We start from the raw sequence: 15,314 nt of genomic DNA, 5'->3' as shown, positions 1-15,314 counted from the left end.
ACTGAGTGTGCAGTCATGGAGTTAACTCTTAAGTGGTGAAACAAGATTCTGAGAGTGCATACCCAGATGTGTTCGGTTTGACTGTTCTAAAGAGACAGAGCCTCAATAACCAATTAGCTCCTTAAATTTCCTCTTGATGGGATGATACAGATTCTTTCCAGGTTGCCATGCTAGATATCCTGTCTTGAACTTACTGGATGAGTAGGAAATCGGTGTCACCATGGAGGATAATCTCTGGAAGCATCATCTTATAATATAAAAGCTAATGATGTACTTCCCAAATTTCAGTTTTATTTTTAGCGTTTACTAAAATTATTTTTCAGGACTATGGTATTTATTGGCGTTCAAAGGAATGCTTCATTTACTTTAGGTTTTATAATCTTTTCAAAGAAACTATGCCATACACACACACACACACACACACACACACACACACTTAAAGGAAAAGGTATTTAAATTTGGAGAAAATACGGTTCAGGATATTTGAGAGCCCTTTGGAAGAGCCCACAAGTCAGCAACCAAAAGACCCACCAGTACAGTGGGCAGGAGGTTTTCTTTCCCCTAAAGGCTGTTACAGAATGAAATTGGAGGTGATTTCTCCCATCTGGGATCTGGAGTCTGACTACTGCATAGAGTTTTCTACCTCAGTGTCAGTGCCACCCATATACTTCTAAGCATCAGCTTCTCTCTTCCCTCTAGCATCCTTTATTCAACAAATATTTGTGAACCAATCCCTATCTCAGACCCTGAACTAGTTTTGGGAATATGGCAGTGATTAAGCCAGACCCACTTCCTCCTTTCACAGAATCCTCACTTAACTCTAGTGGGGAATGCAAACAGGTCGGCGGCCATTACCATAAAGTATGTTAAAGACTGTAATGAGGAAGAGAGGAAAGACTTTTAAATAATGAAAGAGAAGAAAGATACAAGATCCGGCACACTAAGAGAAAGCTTGAGGAACTTAAGATTTTAAGTGAGTGGCAAAATTGGCAAGCATAAAGGGAGATGGAAACAGATATGCAGGTGAGGCCCAGAGATCTATGACAAAGAGTTTAGCTATCAAGATTAAGAGCAGGGGCTTCTGCATGGCTCAGTGTGTTAAAGCTTCTGCCTTCGGCTCAGGTCATGATCCCAGGGTCCTGGGCTTGAGACCCACACTGGTCTCTCTGCTCAGCAGGGAGCCTGCTTCCCTTCCTCTCTCTCTGCCTGCCTCTCTGCCTACTTGTGATCTCTGTCTGTCAAGTGAATACATAAAATCTTTAAAAAATAAAATAAGAGCAGTGAAGTTTCAGGTAGGAAAGTGAATGATTAAGATAAAGAATACGCCATTTAATCAGAATCTGTACTGACTCAAAACTGGAATATAGTTTTCGTCAGATTCTGTTTCCAGATTGCCCCCTCCTAGAATCTCACTTGAGAGTCTGGGGTATTTATTATGACTTCTTCTTGGAATGTTCTGACTTGAAGTTTTCATCTCTGATCTCTGTAGAAAACTCTAAAGAGATTTCCAGTAGCTTCCTGCTTATGTTCTTAATCTTCTGCCTTTATAGCAGCTTAAGAATTTTCCAAATGGCTCCAGGGAAAAAGCACCCGCTTCTCACTGGGCTGTTAGATATTCATGTTCCGGTGCCATGGCGGCAGTCCCAAACTCCAGTTTTCATGTCATTAGCCTCATGACATTGCTAAACGTTCTGCTGACTTTCTTCCCTAATAGCTGCATCCTTTGCCTAGATTCTTAACCTTTTGCTCCATGCTAATGGTCAGTAAATAATGCTGTGAAGGGAAGAATAGTTCCTAGGACTTTGGCTCACCCTTCTGGGGGTATCTTCTTTCTGTTCTCTCTGGGAACCTAGTCCCTCTTGTTTTGCCTTGAAAACTTTTTTTTTTCCTTTTAAATTCAATTTTTCTTTTTCTTCTTGAAGAAGCATGGATTTATTACAAACTACCACATCACAGCCAGAAACTCATCGCCTCAAAATGGCGACGAGTCTATGAGGGTTAGAGATGTGGTACTGATATTCATTCCACTGATATTTCAGGACATTACCTTAAAATATAAACTTTTCATTTTAAAAGAGGCACAACTCTTCTGTTGTTTCTCACATCTAAAAAAATTCAGTACTTTCCTTTCCCTTTGATCATTGACTTTATGTTGGTGACTGTTTCTTTGAGTCATTTAAGTGCTAACTTTGCTTAAATCTCTGTTTAGTGTGGGAAGACACTTCCTCCAGAAAGTATGATATTATTAGGGTTGCATCATTGACAGACACCGTTAAAAATAATTTGATTTGAGCGCCTGGGTGGCTTAGTGGGTTAAGCCTCTGCCTTCGGCTCAGGTCATGATCTCAGGATCCTGGGATGGGAGACCCGCATCAGGCTCTCTGCTCGACAGGGAGGCTGCTTCATCCTCTCTCTCTCTCTCTCTCTGCCTATTTGTGATCTCGCTCTGTCAAATAAATAAATAAAATCTTTAAAAAATAATAATAATAATTTGGTTTTCCAAAGACCTATCTGGTCTTCTCTGCTCTTTGGTGATGTTCCTTAAGCCTTATAACTTAGAAGTTACTAATGACCAGAGAAGTAAGACTGTGCTTTCAGTCAGGGTCAAGAACAGAACAATGTGTGCAAATACATGTGTGAAGCCCTGAGGGCAAATGCAGGTTACCTCAGTAATTTGGAGGCTCATCTGAGACTCCACTGAGGTGGAGGAAATGAATTTGAGCATTCCACATTAAATGTGAGACTTTAAAGGGTCACTAATGTGGTCCTAGGTCAGTAGGTCAGTAGAACCCTTATCTCTCTACAAAAAATACATGCAAATAATTTTGGAAGAAAGCATCACCAGTTAAGGGCCATGAAACTTTATATCAAGTTCGAACAAACTGAAGCTTGCAAGCAACATCACTAAACACACAAACTACCATGAGTTAGAAACAAACAACAAACAAAAGCAACTTTACAGATCTCTAAAAGGGTTGAGATATTTAAATGACAAAATATTTGCATATTTTAGAATTAAAATATGCAAATATTTAAAGAAAAATATGAGGTCATAAAAAGTAACAGCAATGAGAAAAGAAATGATTGCAGAGCAGCTAAATATAACTTTTGGAAATGTAATCAAGGAAATAGGATAGGTTAAATGGAATAATGGACTCCTAGAGGGAGGAATAGTAAACTTGGGAAGCAGAGAATGTGAAGAAATTATCCAGGATGTGGCATACATGAGAAACAGGAAGATGTAAAAGATTTTTAAAAATAGAAGACTATAAGAAATATCCAATGTAACATAATTATGTTTTAGTAGAGGATAGAGTATATAAACTCTGAGGAGAAACATAGTAAAGGGGAAAATAAAAAGAATTTATACATAGACACCAAATAGCAAAACTACACAATACCTAATATAATATATATGTATAAATATAATATATAATATATATTACATATATATGTTAAATATAATATATATTATATTACAGTCTGCCAAAGATAAAGGAAATTTCAGGGAACACAGGTCATTCTGAGAGCAGAACTGTCTAAAGGGCATCAGAGCACACTAGAATCACTTTCTCGAAGTTCTGAGAGAATATAACAGACGAAAATTGTATATCTAGCACAACTATTTCACAATAATATGGGAATGAACTAAGACATTTTCAGAAAATCAAAACTTTACCACCTGCCAAATCTTAACTGAAGGAGTTTATGGTGGATATATTTGAGAAAGAAAAGTAGTAGCAGAGAAGAGGTCTGAGACCTAGTATAAATTTGAAAACCATGAGTTTATCAGGAAAACGTTATATGCATAAAGCGTTGTATTTCTGTATTCATAGGTATTTTTTTAATTTTTGCTTTTTACTTTTTTTATTTAAAATTTTTTTTTTTTTTTTTTTTTTTTTTTTTTTTTTTTTTTTTAGAGAGAAAGAGAGTATGAGCAGGGGAGGGGCAGAGAGAGAGAGAGAGGGAGAGAATCTTAATCATGCCCAGTGTGGTAGACCCCAGTGTGGGGCTCAGTCTCATGACCTTGAGATTATGACCTGAGCCGAAAGCAAGAGTCAGACGCTAAACTGACTGAGCCATATAGGTGCCCTGGTATTTTTTTTTTTATTTTTAAGGGCAGAATTAAAATATTAGACAAAAATAATATGTAACTCAAGGGATGAAATACGAATTTAAATTTTCTATGTTCTTGTGTAGCTTGGAAAAAGGATTCAGTTGAGGAAACAGGCATAGAAAGTAACTTGCCCAAGCTCACGCAGTTAGTCCTGAATCCTTTCTTTTTTTTTTTAAGATTTTATTTATTTATTTGAGAGAGAGAGAGACAGTGAGAGAGAACATGAGCGAGGAGAAGGTCAGAGAGAGAAGCAGACTCCCCGTGGACCTGGGAGCCCTATGTGGAACTCGATCCCGGGACTCCGGGATCATGACCTGAGCCGAAGGCAGTCAGTCGTCCAACCAACTGAGCCACCCAGGCGTCCCCTGAATCCTTTCTTTTGTTCGAATGATTTTATCTAGAAAAAGCTGAGGACAACAAACTGAAGTAACTTAAAATTAGGATTTTTTTTGGTCCTTTCCTTGGGCAAGTACATGATAATGGAAGGTTTTGCTTTTGTGTCTCTCAGTTTCTTCATTTAAGTAAGATAACTTAAATTATTAAAATAATCAACGTGGTAAAGTTAAGAAGCTGAAAATTGTGCTTGTTGTGGCAGCACATATACTAAAATCGGTGTGCAAATGTTGTATACCTGAAAGTAACATGCATGTCAATTACATGTCAATTTAGAAAAAATCTGAAAATTATAGTTAGTGCATTCCCTGGAAATAACAGAGCAAGTGATGGAACCAAGTATGAAGAATAACCTCATTTTTCTGTGTCCTACTCTTCAATTCATAAACTATAGCCAAGAAGAAGGAACGAACTGTAAAAGAAAAAAAAATGTCTGTGTAACATACTCCAAGGTCAGATGATAGAAATTAGAATAGGCATGGTGAGAGCCTCACTCCATCCTTACCATTAAGTACATAAGGTATCCCCATCATGATTACTCGGGAGGGGATTTTGCATTGTGACCTATTTAGAGTGCTGTCACAGGAGAACTAAATGTTTATAAAATAACCTATACCCTATGCATGCTGAATTCAACTAAGCAACTCCCTGAAAGTCTGTTGGAAGGGAAAAAAAAGCCCATAAAGAATCAGAGTAGAAATTCTTATTTATTTGATAGACAGAAAGGGAGAGACATGTAGGCAGAGTAGAGGCAGAGGGAGAAGCAGGTTCCCTGCTGAGCACAGATACACCCCGCCCTCCCACTCCATGTAAGCCTTGATCCCAGGACTCTGGGATCATGACCTGAGCTGAAGGCAGATGCTTAACCCACTGAGCCACCCAGGTGCCCTGAAAAGAGCTGAAAGTCAGTTACAGTTCTTTTTGATCAGATGGGCTCTGCTGTTCTGAAATCTTTGTTTTTCCTGCAGTAATGGTGTGTTGATGTTGATTAGGCTAAGTAAGTGTGCTGTGTCTTATGAGTTCTCTGTGCTGCCTCTGTGGAAGGGGGCCAGGGAAAGCCTCTTTAAGTGGCAAAGAGTATAAGGAAGCAGAACCTAAATAAAGTGTGAAGGGAATTGGAGGAGGCGAAAGAAGCGATAGGCAAAAGAGGTAGGGGGATGCAAGCGTGGAGAATAAACATTGAAAGGTAAATGACCTGTTTCCAGCAGGAGCTCATGAACTCTGTTCTTTGCACAAGTCAAGTAAAACAGTGTATCTTTTAGTTCAATCAGCATTAATTTAAATTGTTGAAATAAACCCAATTATTATGCAATTGTAAATATAAAATATTGGGTAAAATCACATAGGAGTCCTTTGATTAAAGCATAAAAACAGGATATTTAAATATAATTTACATTTTTAATCTTGCCTTTTTATTATGAGCCCCTGACAACGCAGAGCTGCCTTTGTAATTCTGCTTTTAAAATTCCTTCAGTTCACACTTACTGCATTTGCTGTAGACCCTTCCCAGATTCTTTTAATTTTTATAAGATTCTTACAGTCCTCTTACAGTGAGTACAGATCTCTCTACACCTACAAGTTAGACAGGATTTTTCCTGCAGAAAATTTGAAATGAGAGAGAACTTTAATTATGGCACAGTGTATGTATGGGGGATGTTTTGCATTTCTTTTTGCATACGTAGATACATTGTCTGTTTGGAAAAATATTAGGGCTGTCCATTTTACTGAGGGCATAGAAAAGAGACATGCACTTATTACACATGCTGGTTCCTTTTTTCTTCAGTTAAAATTAAGCTGAGAGAGTTTTACAGAACAAAACAGATGGATTCACTTAAATAATTTTCCTCCAGTATTGTTTATCATCTCCCTTTAATTGTCCAAAGTTCCTAGTGTCTTGACACATTTTCTCATGCTCTCAAAAGCAAGGAATTAAAGACTGAATTATTCAAAGGATTTGGTATTTTAGAACTTTAAAGTTACATTTAAAATTTTTTTTATTTTTAAATGCTTTAAGTATTTTACATTAGGGCAGTTTGAGTCATTCAAAGATTTATATTTCATAAGCTATGTCTTTTTCCTAGAGTCTCTTAAAATTACTCAGATATAAAGTGATAAATAAAATTGAGAGAATATGTATTTATTTGAATCCTCCCCACCACGTGTGCATGTGTAAATGTGTGAATGTGCAACATGAAATCGGATGACACTCCAAAGCTCATAAAGTTAATCTTTCTAACTTTATACATGATTACATTTAAAACAACCTAGAATATGACTTGTTCTTGGAGGCTTGCTAAGAGGGCACTTCTCCCGTTTCCTTGGAATATCCTTTTCCTGCTTCTGATATCATTTTATTTGTAGTATATCCTTTCTAGAAATAGAGTATTTGGTTATTTTCAGCACTTAAATCTCTCTTTCTACTTGAAGACTAACAACGTAAATATGTACCCATTTTCTGTAGCATTCCTAACACTTTCTCACTTAAAAACGTTTTTGCTTTTAAAGATTTTATTTATTTATTTGACACAGAGAGAGAGAGAGAGAGATCACAAGTAGGCAGAGAGGCAGGCAGAGAGATAGGGGGAAGCAGGCTCCCCGCTCAGCAGAGAGCCCGCTGTGGGGCTGGATCCCAGGACCCTGAGATCATGACCTGAGCCGAAGGCAGAGGCTTAACCCACTGAGCCACCAGGCGCCCCTCACATTTAAAAACTTTAAGATAATGTACACTGTAGTTTGGTTTGGGAAAAAGGGAATTTATATGCTTAGACCTTTATATTATAAAATTATATTATAATATTTTATATTATAAAATATCCCTGCTTCCTCCCCCCCAGTTTTATTGAGAAATGATTGATATACACCACTATATAAGTTTAAGGCATACCACAAGATGGTTTGATTTCCATATATTGTGAAATTATTACCACCATATGTTGAAACAACATCCATCTTCTCTTTATAGACACAATGAAAAGAAAGACAAGAAAAAAGAAAAAATGTTCTTCTTGTGATTGGCACTCACACAGTTTATACTCTCAACAAATCTTTATATCGTCCAACAGTGTTAGCTACAGTCATCATGTTGGACATATATCCCTAATTGTTTTTTATCTTATAACTGAAAGTTGGTGTCTTTTGATTCCTTTCCTCTGATGCCCTGTCTTCCCACCCCATGCCTCTGGTAACCACAAGTCTGATCTGTTTTTCTGTGAGTCTGGTGTTTTGTTTTTGTTTTAAAGCTTCTACATATAAGTGAGAACACACAGTGTTTGTCTCTTATTTCACTTAGCATATGCGTTCAAGGTCCAACCATGTTGCTGCCATTGCTAGGATTTCCTTCTTTTTTGTGGCTGACTGATATTTCATTATATAGATGTGTGTGTGTATACAAAATCTATGTGTGCATATAAAACAGCTTATTTATCCACTCATCCATTGATGTTCACTTAGGTTGTTTCCATGTCTTGGCTGTTGTAAATAATACTGCAACGAATATGTGGCATTTTTTTTTTAAGTTAATGTTTTCATTTCCTTCAGCTATATTTCCAGAAGTAGAATTGCTGGATATTATGGAAGTTCTATTTTTAATTTTTTAAGGATCCCCCATACTGTTTTCCACAGTGGCTACACCAATTTACATTCTCATCAACAGTGCACTAGAGTTCCCTTTTCTCCACATCTATGCCAGCACTTCTTTCATGTCTTTTTAATGGTGGCCATTCTAACAGGCATGGGGTGATTATCTCATCGTGGTTTGAATTGCATTTCCCTGATGCCTAGCGATGTTGAACGTGTTTTCATGTACCCATTGACCTTTCATATATCTTCTTTGCTAAAATGTTTATTCAAATACCCATTTCTTAATTGACTTGTTTGTTTGCTAATGAGTTATATGATTTCCTCATATATTTTGGATATAGCCTCTTATTAGATGTATGGTTTGCAAATATTTTTTCCCATTCCATAGTTTCTCTTTTCACTTTATTGATTGCTTCGTTTGCTGTGCAGAAGCTTTTTAGTTTCTAGTTCCACTTATTCATGTTTTGATCGTATTGCTTATACTTTAAATGTCCTGTTCAACAAATCATTACCAAAACCCGTGTAACTTTTCAGAGAACCAGCTCTGTTTGATTAATCTTTTCTGTAGTTTTCCTTTTCTCTACTTGATTTGTTTCTGCTCTGTATTATTTCCTTTATTTTGCTAACTTTGAGTTCAGTTTGTTCTTTATCTAGTTCCTAAGATGTAGATTTAGCTTTTTTATTTGGGATCTTTCTTAATGTAGGCATTTGTGCTGTGAACTTGCCCATCAGAACTGCTTTTCCTGTAGTCCACAATTTCTGTTATCTTGTGTTTCCTTTTGTCCAAAGAAACTTTTTTATTTTCTTTCTCATTTTTTTCTTTGATCCATTGGTTGTTCAGGAAGCTATTGTTTAATCGTCCTGCGTTTGTGAATTTTCCAGTTTTCCTCTTGTTACTGATTTCTAGGTTTGTGTCCTTGTGGTCAGAGAAGATATTTGGTATGATTTCAGTCTTCTTGAATTTGCCAAGACTCGTTTTGTGGCCTCTCATGGTCTGTCCTAGAAAATGTTCTCTGTGTGCTTGAGATGAATGTGTATTCTGCTGTTGTTGGGTAGACTATTCTGTATATGTCTCTTGGGTCCGTTTGCTCTGTAGTGTTGTGTAAATTTGTTGTGTCCATATTGATTCTCTCTCTGGATCATTTATCTATTGTGGACAGTGGGGAATTAAGTCCCCAGCTATCACCGCATTACCTTTTATTTCTTCTTATAGCTCTGTTAGTTTTTTGCTTTATGTATGTAGGCGTTCCACTGTGGGGTGCATAAATATTCATAATTGTTATATCTTCTTGCTATAATGATCCTTTTCTCATTGTAGATATTCTTTGTTCTTTTTATCATTTTTAGTTTAAAGTCTATTTTATTTCCTAGAAGTATTGCTACTCCTGTTTTTTCTGGGTTAACATTTCCTTGAAATATCTTTTTTCTTCCCTTTCAGTCTATTGTGTCTTTCAGGCTAAAGTGAGTCTCTTTATTTATTTTTTAAAATTTATTTATTTGACAGACAAAGATCACAGGTAGGCAGAGAGGCAGATGGGGGGGGCAGGCTCCCCACCGAGCAGAGAGCCCAATGTGGGGCTCCATCCCAGGACCCTGAGATGATGACCTGAGCTGAAGGCAGAGGCTTTAATCCACTGAGCCACCCAGGTGCCCCTAAAGTGAGTCTCTTTAAAACAGCATGTTGTTGGATCTTTTTTTTTTTTTTTTTTTTTAATCCTCTCAGCCATTCTGTGTCTTTTAATTGGAGATTTTAATCTGTTTACATTTAAAGCATTTATTGAGAGGTGGGAACTTTCTCATGACATTTTTATTCATTGCTTTCTGGTTGGTCTGTAGATGTCTTGTTCCTGCTGGTGGTATCATATTTACCTGATTTTTTTGTGATCTTGATATCTTATGTTGGTATCTAGGCATCTGAGTAACCAGGTTTCTGTTCCAGACTTTGCAGAGACCCTTCTAACCCCAGTCAGCTCAGTTTGTTTCTGCGCATGCCTCCTCATAATGTCCTTAGGCAGTAGGGCCCACCCTTGTGTCTATTTTTGCATGAGGCAAATGGTCGAACTCTGAGGATGGAGTGAGGAGATGTGCCACTGGCTGAGAACAGTTGGACGGGACTGCTGGCTTGGTTCCCTACCCAAGTGAAACTGTAGGGTCGGCTCCGCAGTGCTTTGATTCTCTGGTCAGGCTTACCAAATGGTCAGGACTGGTACTGTATTCAGTAATAGCAGGGTTATGAATCCATCCCTGCTCTGGCAGGGACCCAAAACCTGTGCAGCTTCTTGTTTAGGGACCTGAATCAGGCTGGAGTGTGCATTGAATTCTCTGGTTCTCTGAGGCCATCAGTTTTGCTCTGAAGACGAGAGAACCCACAGGCTGTGCTCTCTGTTCATGTGCCATTGTACAAAAGGCTATTAATGCAGTTTTCCCAGTGCTCTGGTCAGTCAAACTATAGGTTGTGTCAGTACTGAGCAGGGCTCTAAATTAGATTCCCTGCCTGAGCACAGCAGGAGAAGCAGCCGGAAAGCCAACAGAGCTTGTTGTTTGTTGTCTTAATTCAAGCTGTCCCCATCCCAAGCTCTGGGACCAAACCGGGCTTTTTTCTGAAAGCCGTCAGTTGTACCTGCCCATGGTTCAGCTCCAGTGCTGCTAGACCATGCAGCTTCCGGGAGCTGGTCAGTTGGGGCTAGAAGACAGTCTGCCCTGGGCAGGGTTCTGTCTCTGCCCCCTGCTTGGGGAGGAGAAGGGGTCACTCCAGCCACTTTGAGTTTCCCAGATAGGTTCTCCAGTTGACAGGGGCTGGGAGCTACCCTCAGCCTTCGCTGTGAATGAATCCCCCTGCTAGTGCATAGCACTGAGACTCTCCACACCCCGTACTGGCTTTGTTCCGGGGTGTTCCATGCTGCCACCCACCACTTGGCTCAAGGGTCCCTGGACCTCACTGCTTCTGGGAATTGTCACCAGTCGTTTTGGTGAGATGGAGCTGGGAGACACTCTCCGCAGTGGGTGAGGCTATGACTTACCTCCTTGCCTGGGCAAAGGCATATAGGGCTGACGAAACTCCTCGCTTAAGAATCTGAATCACGGGGCGCCTGGGTGGCTCAGTGGGTTAGCCCGCTGCCTTCGGCTCAGGTCATGATCTGAGGGTCCTGGGATCGAGTCCCGCATCGGGCTCTCTGCTCAGCAGGGGGCCTGCTTCCCTCTCACTCTCTCTGTCTGCCTCTCTGCCTACTTGTGATCTCTGTCAAATAAATAAATAAAATCTTTAAAAAATAATAATAATCTGAATCACACAGATCTGTACCGACCAAGTTCACTGATCAGTGTGTTCAGTGTGTGCCTCCAGCTTGGTTCTGCAGATGAGCAATGCTGCTGGTTGAGATTACTATTTGGGCATTGCAGGTGTGAACTTGATCTGCCAAGATCTGTGTCCTGGTTGCTGCAAGCCCCTACCCCTTTATCCATCACGGTCAGATTCCCAGTGGTGGAGCCTTGCAAATGTCCCTGTAATCCCCATGGCACAGATCACAATAGAGGCTCCTTCAAAGCAACCCACAGTTCTGCAGGGGGTAAAGAGGGTGCTGGTTATCCTCTTGGGTTCTCTTTTCCTGCTGGAGAAACCAGAGGCTCAGGAGAGACTTCCCCACACAGTGTTGTGTTGGCTGGGGGTGCAGGAGTGGGGTCAAGTTGAGTCTCTTCTCTTACCCTTCTAATGCAATTGGTCTTGGTCTCTGTGGTGCAGGGGCTTCAGCCTCACCCCCACGTTCAGGACTCTCTCCGTGTGTCTTGTTCTTGAGTAGTTGTTCTTTGTTCCTCTGAGGGAGAGCTAAGCCGAGCACATCCTTTGTTGCCATCTTGGTGATTGAGAGCACATACCCCTCTTTTTATAGCTGTTGCCAACACTCGTGCTTGTTAAAAGAGTTCAAAATAGTAGACGAACAGTATTACAGAAGCAAAGTGCTTTTCCTCCGTTACAAGGTTTATTTTAACTTTCATCCCAGGCACTAAGTTTGGAGTCTTAAGGTCTGCTATTTGTTTAAATTTAGTTAATCCATGAGTTCCAAGAACTCTAATCATCGAGGGGATTTTTAAATTTGTATTTAAGGGTGAATTGCTTCTCTCTGAGAATATCAGCTGGCAGCTATGAAGAATTAGCAATGAAAAAAATCACTCCTCTCATAAATTGCCTTTAGAAAATATGTTGTGTTAAAACAGATACAGGTACTGCTCTCATAGGTTTTGCTATATTAAAAAGGTGATAGAAAACTTCAAAAAATTCAGTCAGCTATCCAAGTAATTAAAGAACTGCCTAAAGCAATGCCTATCAGAAGTTTCTTTTTCAAAATAAACAACAATTAAAGTCTTGCCTTGGCCTATCAGCATTCTACAGCCTTGTCCAGCAGCTTCTCTGGCCACATTCCCTGCCCCTCTCTTTCCCCTTTGCTAAGCTGCACCCTCACTGACCTCCTAACTAACCCTCTAACACCCCCCAGGTAGGTCCCTCTTTCTGGAACATGCTTCCTCCAATACTTGTCTAAATATCTTTCTTACTTCACCAGGCCTCTGCTCAAATTTTACCCCTAGAGCCTCTCTGTTTCTCTGTTCTATATTCTCTACATTATTTTTCTTTAGATCACTTATAACTACCTGGGTTTCTTTTCTTTCTTTTTTATTTTTAGTTTATATTCAATTAGCCAACATATAGTACATCCTTAGTTTCAGATGTAGTGTTCAATACTTCATTGATTGCGTATAACATCCAGTGCTCATCACATTCCATGCCTCCTTAAGGCCCATCACCCGGTTACCGCATCCCCCACCCACCTCCCTTGCCACAACCCTCAGTTTGTTTCCTGGAGTCCAGAGTCTCTCATGGGTTTCATGGGTTGTCTCCCTTTCTGATTTCTTCCCATTCAGTTCTCCCTGCCTTCCCCTATGGCCCTCTGCACTATTCCTTATGTTCCACACATGAATGAGACCATATGGTAATTGTCCTTCTCTGCCTGACCTATTTCACTCAGCATAATCCCTTCCAGTTCCATCCAGGTCCATGCAAATGGTGGGCATTCATCCTTTTTGAAGGCTGAGGTATATTCCGTTGGACATCTTTCTTTTTATCCTTCCTTCTCCTCCTTCTTTCTCTTTTTTCTTCATTTTCCTCCTCTTACACCTCTTTTTAAAATTTCTGACTCTTCCAAGAGAATGGAAGCTCCATGATTTCAGGGAATGTGTTGCTGTTCTTCACTACGCCGTCCTTAGTCTCTAGAAGGGGCACACAGTCAGTGTTTGTTGAGCAAACCGATCATGACTCTGTGCAGATACTTTGTTTATACCACATCGCACCCCCGGCCTACTCCTTAATGTTTATTCTGCTTTCCTAAGATTATCTGAAAATTCAGTTGGCCATAATCTAACAAACAGTCTGAATTTAACTAGCCCTTTCCAACCTTTTTCCATCAGAGCATGTTGTGTTATTTGTGAAATGATATGTATGAATGCAATAATGTTACAGGGCAGTGGAGAGATGGGAAAGGATTTAAAGCTTGATGAAAATTTTATTTCCTTCATTTTGTAAAATTATAAAATTTCATCATAAAATATTAGAAATAATATTAAAAATTAAATTTATCCTGAAGCTTCCAAATAAAATATTTATTCAAAAGAAGTTATAACCATTAGTACTTCACAGGACACCTGTAACCCACTTTGTTACACACAATAATAGGTTCTTTGGAAAACTGAGTTTAGAATTTAGTGGGATTTTGTTTGTTTTGCTTTGGGGGCTTTTTGGGGGGGGCTGTTTAGGACATTATGTACTATGCAGGTTTGTCAGTATCTTTGGTAAAAGAGCTAAATCTTTTCAATAGAAATAGAAATTTTTTAAAAAACCATTAGCTGTGTCATTACAAAGTGCAGTACAAATGCTGCCTAGCAGATGATAGACTTCTCTTCCTCCTTGGACAGTCTCTGAGAGCAGTATGGCCTAAAACAACTTTCACTAAGAACAGCTGGGCTCACTCCATATTCTCCCACTTATTAGCGCTGTGACCCTGGGAAGGTTCTTTAACGTCTGCGTCTGAGTTGTTTCCTTTACCAGTGAAGAGAAGGGATTGGTCTTGCCATCGGGAATCAAAAATACACATATTGAGCAAACAGGAGTAGGAGGGCTGTCGACCTCCAGACTTCTCAAAGAAAGAGCAGGGTTTCTCATCTGGTGCAACAAAATGAAAGAAAGTAGGGTGTCAGCAAGAAATGTAAAAATTGCAAAAGCCCTTCAGCAAGCTTCATATTCCTTTCCGTGGACCGGAAAATCTTTGGGTGTCACAAATAAAACTTGTGAGAGAACTGGACGTTGGAAGCAAACCCAGCTGCCTGTTCCCTACACGGATCATCCGGTGATGGGGGAGCTGCTGGCTGTGTGCTTTCCCAGCGGCAAGAAACAGAAAACAACGAATTATTTCATTCCATTTGCCTTACAGTAGGTTGTTGTGCCCCCCCCCACAGTGCTGAAAAACTGTGAGCAGATGGCTATTCTGAAGATAGGGCTCTCCTCAGATTTAAGGCGGGCTGCCTTGTGTGTTTGAGAGAGTGGAACTTCAGAAGATCTCGTCCTTCAGAAGATCGGCACTTTGAAATCTAAGCCAGTTTTCTGTAAAATTTTCACAATTGAGAGTAAACACAGTTTGGCACAGACACCAATACTTAAAATTTGGGCTTGAGACCTATTGTTTAATCGGAAACGGATCGTCTTAGGTTTTTCAATGTTTTCTTTGGGAATGACTCTGATCAGAGTCCTGTTCCACACAAATAAGGTAGTTTTACTGAAAATGTCAATGGCTCATAAAGTTAATTGCCTTTCAAAAAAATCTGTCTTCTTTGTGTATTCTAAGCATCAAATACCTGCCAAAGTCGGCTCCAGATAAGTTAATGTTTAAAACAATAGCAGATCCTGTGACTGCTAAAAATTTCACAACCTAGGAGAAGACAAACACATGAAGAAATTTTAATTATTATCATTAGGTCCGAATGACAAGAAGAACCAAAAATGGGAGGAGAAAATAATATCCTTCTGTCCTGAAGTTATTCCAGGACACCAAGGCTTCAACTGGATTTGCCAACATTGCCACTGAATTTTTAATGATGATTCATCCTTAGCCTTTCACACGGTGGAGACGCCCCACTGTACACCTTGTCTCCAGATGGGGTCAGAGAGGGCCAGCTCCCCAGT

At 39.6% G+C, this 15,314-nt stretch overlaps 1 protein-coding gene across 1 annotated transcript in view; it reads left to right on the top strand.

Moving 5' to 3' along the window:
• The window catches only part of PDE3A (phosphodiesterase 3A), a 318,877-nt gene that overhangs the window by 263,617 nt on the left and 39,946 nt on the right, over window positions 1-15,314 (top strand). The window lies entirely within an intron of this gene.

This window comes from Mustela lutreola, chromosome 8 (genome assembly GCF_030435805.1).
Source record: "Mustela lutreola isolate mMusLut2 chromosome 8, mMusLut2.pri, whole genome shotgun sequence".
NCBI lineage: Eukaryota > Metazoa > Chordata > Mammalia > Carnivora > Mustelidae > Mustela > Mustela lutreola.
Note: the sequence above shows the minus strand (reverse complement) of the source record. Positions and strands in the feature narration are given on the sequence as shown.